Here is a 7,166-nt window from a genome sequence, read left to right as displayed (position 1 = left end):
TATGTGAGTCTTGGTCGATTCAGGTAAGTAATGTCAGATCATTATATATACTTATACCCGTCTTTCTGGTTTGAGTTTTTCTTTTTTCTGTTTTGATTTCTGCTTTCAGATGACCTTCACCTTATCACACTCACTGTGATAATTAAGATGGAGCACGATGGAACTTGCTTAAGATTCAACATAAAAAAATATCTCCGTATTATACCTGTGTTTTGTTAGTACAGAGCAAAGAAAATAATTCAAACCGTTTGATGACACATGCACAACATTAATGAACAATATACGTTGTAACCTTTTTATATATTAAATAACAGTAAAATGTTTTAAAATGATGGAAGTAATGTTTCAAATTCGATGAAACATTAATTATAATATGAATTGAAATTGATCATGAATTTTAATGAAATACTACAATAAAATGATATCTGATAGTTCATACTTATCAAATAATCTTGCAATGTTTTATCATTTCGCTTGAGTTTCTGTCATAACTATAAGTGCATTTTCCAGTAAATACGCTGGTGTTCATTGCCACCAGTGTTCCTGTGATACATCAAACAGTGACAGTCTTTCAACTTGTTTTCATTATTCATTAAGGTTACCTCTAGGCGTCATGTACTACATTGCCCATGAACTAAACTCAAGGAAAGGATTATTGAAAATACACAACAATCTTTGTTAAAATTTCCTGCGTAAATTTTCAAAATGTATATTAAATCACTCAATAGCGTTTTATAACAGGTAATGCGGTATCATATTCGGTGACAGATAGCGAAGCAGTAGTCTGCATTTCTGTTATCCGTGCAAGCTGTTCCAAGATTCTTTCAAGACGTACAAACTCCATGCTATCTGATAAAACTGCGATAATTCATTTTGTAGCATTATACAACTATGCTGTATTTCACAAGTTTTGCAATTCCTAGACTTATCCCCCCGTTCCCAAAAAAAAAAGGGACCAACTTCATTATTTTTGACAGTGCGAGTCAACAGTCTTCTATACTAAGCGGTATTTAAGTTTCCCACTCGGTACTGCTGGTTAGATCAAAAGAAAATAAATCAAATTTATCTAAATGATGATGAACAGTTTTATTTAATGCTGCACAGAAGTAAACTGTCTGTTTTTACTGTTTCTATAGCAACGAAAACATGAGTTTGGTTGCAGCTGACTGGAACTGCTCGTTTTCTCTCGTTCCCGCTGTACACATTTAAGGAGACCGTCAACATGAGATCTTTCTCGGAGACACATTTATCACATAATTGCCATGCCCCCCTTGAATATACACTGGTGATATATTTGCGTAATATAACTTGTGATGACGCAATCGCCATGTCACCATGGAAACCATTGATACAATGTATAGAATCAAGAGTACGTTATCTAAACTTAAACAGTATATTTTATGTAAAGTTTACCAAACTATTTAACATGTCATAAAAAGGATTTGAAATTAATTTCGGTTTCATGTTTGAGTTAAGTCAATCTTCACTATTTTTTTTTATTTCAGCTCGCTAATAAAAATATTGAATAAACTCTTCCTAAAACACATGAAACACTCTGTGTAAGTAAAACGACAATTCAACGTTTCATTGCAGTGTTAATAGTCCTCATGGTGTACTACAAAATACAGAAAGTTCTTCTAAAGTAGTCTATTATTGACAACGTAATTAAAACGTTTAATATAATAACGGTTGTAATTATTGAACTTGTGGAGATATCGATTCGGTTTAGATAGTGATTGATGCAGAATACACAATGCATGTAATGATAAATATTTAATTCCCTTTAAACCTTTCATTTCAAATATTCCTTTTATTGCTCGTTATGATAACCAAATATTGACCAATTTTGTCAATATGCTGCTTCTTTGATAAAAGATAGTCTGAATAATGTACTGACGTGGCTGCAAAACTGAAGACAAGTTTAGATAACTTCCAGATTGAATAAATCGTTGAAACATTAGCAAACTATCATTTCGCTTCCAAATACAGAACTGTAAGTATACAGACATCTATTTATCGTTATCAGACAGTGCATATTGACCTCGGGGAATGTTATGTAGTGCAAGGCAAATAAAGCGCCATGTTTTGTAAAGTCTGCGACGAAATCAGAATGGACCTTGATAAGCATGCGGTGTTGTTGTCTGAAAGATGGTGTACATCAGAAAAATAACGGGAAAAACGAGTGCAGTAAGGTTAGGTTTAATCAATTTCTTAGAATCGTAAATACCGAACCAAGTGATTATTGTCATGTTTCAGACATTACTCAAAATGGTATTTCAATAATCAAGCGTGGTAATGACACGGAATCAATAAAACGGCCACGTGGGCTAGATTAATCAATATATCAACGATTGTGTTTCATACAAATAAGCCAGGCGTATATTTCTATCGATATACTGTTTGCAATATTGCATGTAGACAAGGGAACTCAGGAGAAACCATTTTAAGGAGAAAGCATGACCCGAACGCCTGATGGTCTCGTGCTCGTCAGAAGAAGACATCGTACGGTTGGCAGCAATACAACTAGGACATTGATTTAATCCCATTTTGCTTGTTGACTGATAAGCAGAAGCATGGTCCTATCTTTCATTACATTCTCAGGTCATCAGATGTTGATTTTGTTCTTTCATTTCATTATTTCCTACTGATTGGTATAATTCCTGTCGCAAAAAATATCACTCCAACGGACTATACATCCGGGTTATTCATACATCCAGGTTATTCCAGCGATATCCCATTTCCTGTCCAGCCAATCTCTGGTCACGTGTTTACAATACTGGTGAACTTCATGTGTTTATGACTGACCAACGTCTCCTGTATGTATCTGTTTTCTAGAATTAAAAGATTGAAACATTTTTTAGGAGAATTCATTATCTTCATAGAGGCACTTCGATCTATCATTAATCCGCTATTGTTTTTTATTTTTATCCATGATTTTGCAGTCCTCGAATATGTTTGTGTGTCTTTGGGTGAGTGTTTTAGACTTGAATCTGAAAAGTTAGAGAAAGGAGCAAAGAGAAACTGCCCGTATTATTACAGGTGTTCCATCATATGCCCATTTCTGTATCAGGCATAGAAACTCTTTATAACCGTAGAAATCGGTTACAACATCATTTTTTTTATAAATAAGATGCTTAACATATTAACTCCTGACATCTTAAACTGTAATTACCTCTTATTAGTGAAAATATAAGTTATGCTTAACGTAACGTATCTTCAATCTCCCTTACCCATTCGTCTTTTTATGATCGGGGACATATTGGTTTTGTGCTGTCTGTTTGTTGGTCAACTTTAACCTTGCCCATAACTGTTGTATAAGAGGTACGGCTTTCATAATTGGCATGCGTGTTTCTTGTGAAAGATCATTTTGGCGGTACCAACATTTTTGACCACATGATCTTCATTTTGTCGCAACTGGGGGCACAGTTTTTTCATAAACACATCCTGTTATGTTCTACTCTTCAGAGTTGCAATGCATACAGCCATTCTGTTGTATCATTTTCAGTTCCAGACGTAACGTCCGACCTCTGACTGACTCAGCCAATGCAAAATGTCCCATTGTTTATAACTCTAGTGCCAACTGCAAAAATATTTTCCTGGCAATTTCACTGGACAACAGGCTAATAATGTGTTGAATAACACATAAATCCTTGGTCATAGTTTTCTTTTAGATAACATTTCTATGTAAACAGCACTTTATTGCTGGCTTGTCTAGCTTTTCAACCTAACCTTTGTCCAAACGTATTACTTCCATTCATACTGTCAAATGTGGTTATAGACTTAATGTGATGCTGATCCTCTCCTTAAGACATTTCTATAATAAGAATATTAGATTTCCCCACTCTATTGACTGACTTGTTTATGTTTTCATACGAGGCTGAATTTATCGAAGTTCTTATCAAATCCGGTCACAAGGATCTTGCAAAGTCCAATTCACTTTCATATATATTGAACACTTCTTGTTTATAAATAGCAAGATATTTATTTACTATGTCCATAGTGTAGATCCATCAGAATTGTAAATCATGCAAGCACACGACAAAATTTACCACATCAGCCACTTATCTCGATCTTTTCCTACAACGAGACCATCATGGACACCTTTCCACCATGCTGTATGATAAGCGAGGTGATTTCAATATTCCTATTGTGATTTTTGTATAGCAATTTCCATGCATCCTCAACCTATGGAGTTTACATGTTGTTTTTGATCCGATATTCCAAGGTCTGTATCTAATATCACGATTTTCGTGCAAAATCTTGTCACCTACAGATGCAGGTTGATGAAAATTATAGTGATGTTACACAGTCGTCACAGTGATTACATTAAGAAATCGTCCATTTCTTTGTGCGATATGAAGCTAGACGTGTTTGATGGTGTTTGCCTGCTGGTTCCGTTGTTGTCTGCCTTGTTTTAATTTGAGAACGTGACATTATATTACATTACTCGATGAGGCAGAAGGCGCTTACTCTTCCGGAACACACGGTCTTATTATCCTTGTACTTTTACAGGAGTCTCCTTGTGGATCTTTCATTTGTTCATATGTTGCCCTATTTTTGAATTTGGGTTCGGATTATGATTATATTTACATGTTTGTATTTTTCTGTTGCTTTTCTATATCCAAAAAATATTTTTGTGTAAGATTCTCTATATATCGACAGTGATAGAATTATGGAGGAAACAAAATTTTGTTGTCATTCTTATGCTTCCGTTAATAAAAGTTTCGTCGTTTCTAGTCCATTTAAAAGGAAAAAGATTTCATACAGAAGGTATTTTCATAATATTACACCGAAAATCAGATATATGTTCATTACGTGTATCATTAAGAAGATGTTTTCATACAATTTTGAGCCTGATGTCTACCAACCCAGATCGAACCAAGGTTAACCGTCTTGCCCTCAATGTTAGGATAAAAGAACTCTTCCTTTCATAAGACGCCTGCCTACGCAACGCATTGACATTTCAGTGAAACCTTTGAAGATATACAGAGTCATATTTTATTATGATTCGATAACTACACAACAAAGACGACCGTGACCGATCCAAAAGGATATTTGTAATTTGTTATTGAGGTAATACAATGAAACTGCATCCGCCTTTTTTAATTTAATTATCCACGCGGATAAGTATCAGCGCTAGACATAATAGGATTATAACGCAATAGTGCTGTCCTTTACGTATCCGTCAAGACCAGTCTCTTAATTAAACTAGGAAACCTTTTTACCGCCCAATTGATTATGTTACCGCGCCGTTATACGGTGTATGCTAGAACACGCCCTTCGGTATTTCGTTGGCCTGTTAATATTATTAGTTAAAACTCGTTTGCTTCAATGCTGCTGTATCATATGGATTTTTGCCTTGAGATGTGTAACTAATATGGAGTCTGTTCTAACAAATGTATCATATCGTCCTCTGAAGTGATATCTATTGCTCTATTGCAACTGCAAAGAATATGATGGACAATGTGCGACCAGACGGTAAATAGGAACGACGGACATTCAATAGAACGGCTGGTGTTACTGACCTTTAACATTTGATGTCATCACCGTTAGTCTGTTGCGTGGAATTAGATACGATATTGGTACCGCGTCATTTTATATCTGTAGGCGTGTTGAGAACAGGGTGAACAATTGCGTCGTGTGGTGGCAGCTGCGAACGCCAGTATTTTTTCAGACACCCTTCCTAAGCATCTTATCACTTTGTCAATTTGATTAATTCGTATATCAGAACAAATTCTGATGTACTAAAACCTTAAAGTCGTGTGGTAGTTATTTAAAGTATTATGGCTGGTTTTACTTTGAAAATAGTGTTAATTTGACCAATTAATCCAGATCACAAATAGCTGATGAAAACAAAAATAATGATAGTTAGACAAGATATGATATAAAGCGTGAACAATGAACACATTGTAAAGAAAAATAAGAAATTTTAAGGAAACAATGACGAACAAAGTAAAAAGAATATTCTTAATCATTCTAGATGTAACACAATATTTGATTGGTCTATGATATCAACTTGTGACAGTATCATGTCTTATTTGCATTGGCAGACCCAGGTTGACCACAAGTTATAAAAATGGCTTGGTGACCCAAATTTGGCAATGAACCGCTTGATATCTGATAAACTGTCTTCACAAATCTAGAGTAAAGTACGACTGATTTCTTAAGTTATGAAAAATAGATATATATATATCCCTAAGTCAACGTTTACTTAAATCTATACACATTAGAGTAGTCATAACATGGACAGCTTTCTACCACAATTAACATGAAAATTTCAATTTTCCTATCGTGTAATTTTTCCATTTCTAGATAGCAATATCCATGCATCCCCAACCTATGGTGTTTACATATCGCAGTTGATTCGTTATTCAAGGGCTTGTTTCTAGTGTCACGATTTTCATGCAAGAACTTATAAACTGATGGACAAAATTTAAGAATATGCAGATTGATGTAAATTTTGGGAAATTTTATGGTTGTCATAGCGATCTCTTCTTTTTCCTTTTTCTCATACCAGAACGTGACATTACTTACTTGGATTTACCAAGGTTTAGGTTTACATGACAGATGTCTCGCTGATGAAGCATAAGATGCTCACTCTTCCGGAACACTCTATCTTTTTGGTTTTGGTTATGATTATGCTATATTATTGTTATTTGTGCGACAGATTAGTTAAACTTTAATAAATGTAAAAGTTTCCAGGTGCTGATGTAGACTGTATATCAAGAGTCCTGGGCACTGGTTTCTCGCTACGTTGTTCCATGCAATGCACATAAGCTAGTTTCGAGTTATCGAAGGTCAAGATGCCTACATAGAAAGATTATATATATATAAACATTGTATAGAATCACTGAATGATGTCATCTACTGATTTTAGCTCTCCAAGACTCATCGGTAACAGGACAAATAATCGCGAGGGATTTGAATTTGCGATTGACTCTCCTCGCGTATTAACGTGAAAATAAATCCCACGCGAAATATGAATGATTCACAGTATCAAAATATTTGGATTGGAATTATCTACAAATAAATTGTATTCAAAACAAGAATAATGATAAGAATATGAGTTTGTCACCTTTCAGTAACCGAAGTGTTTACATTCTGTACTTAGCTGACTTCTGTGACACCATTATTGGCAGACTCAGATGTTTACGGAGTTTGATAAT

The sequence above is a fragment of the Ylistrum balloti genome, unplaced genomic scaffold, assembly GCF_031769215.1.
Source record: "Ylistrum balloti isolate Yb309-2 unplaced genomic scaffold, AGI_CSIRO_Ybal_v1 Utg369746, whole genome shotgun sequence".
NCBI lineage: Eukaryota > Metazoa > Mollusca > Bivalvia > Pectinida > Pectinidae > Ylistrum > Ylistrum balloti.
Note: the sequence above shows the minus strand (reverse complement) of the source record.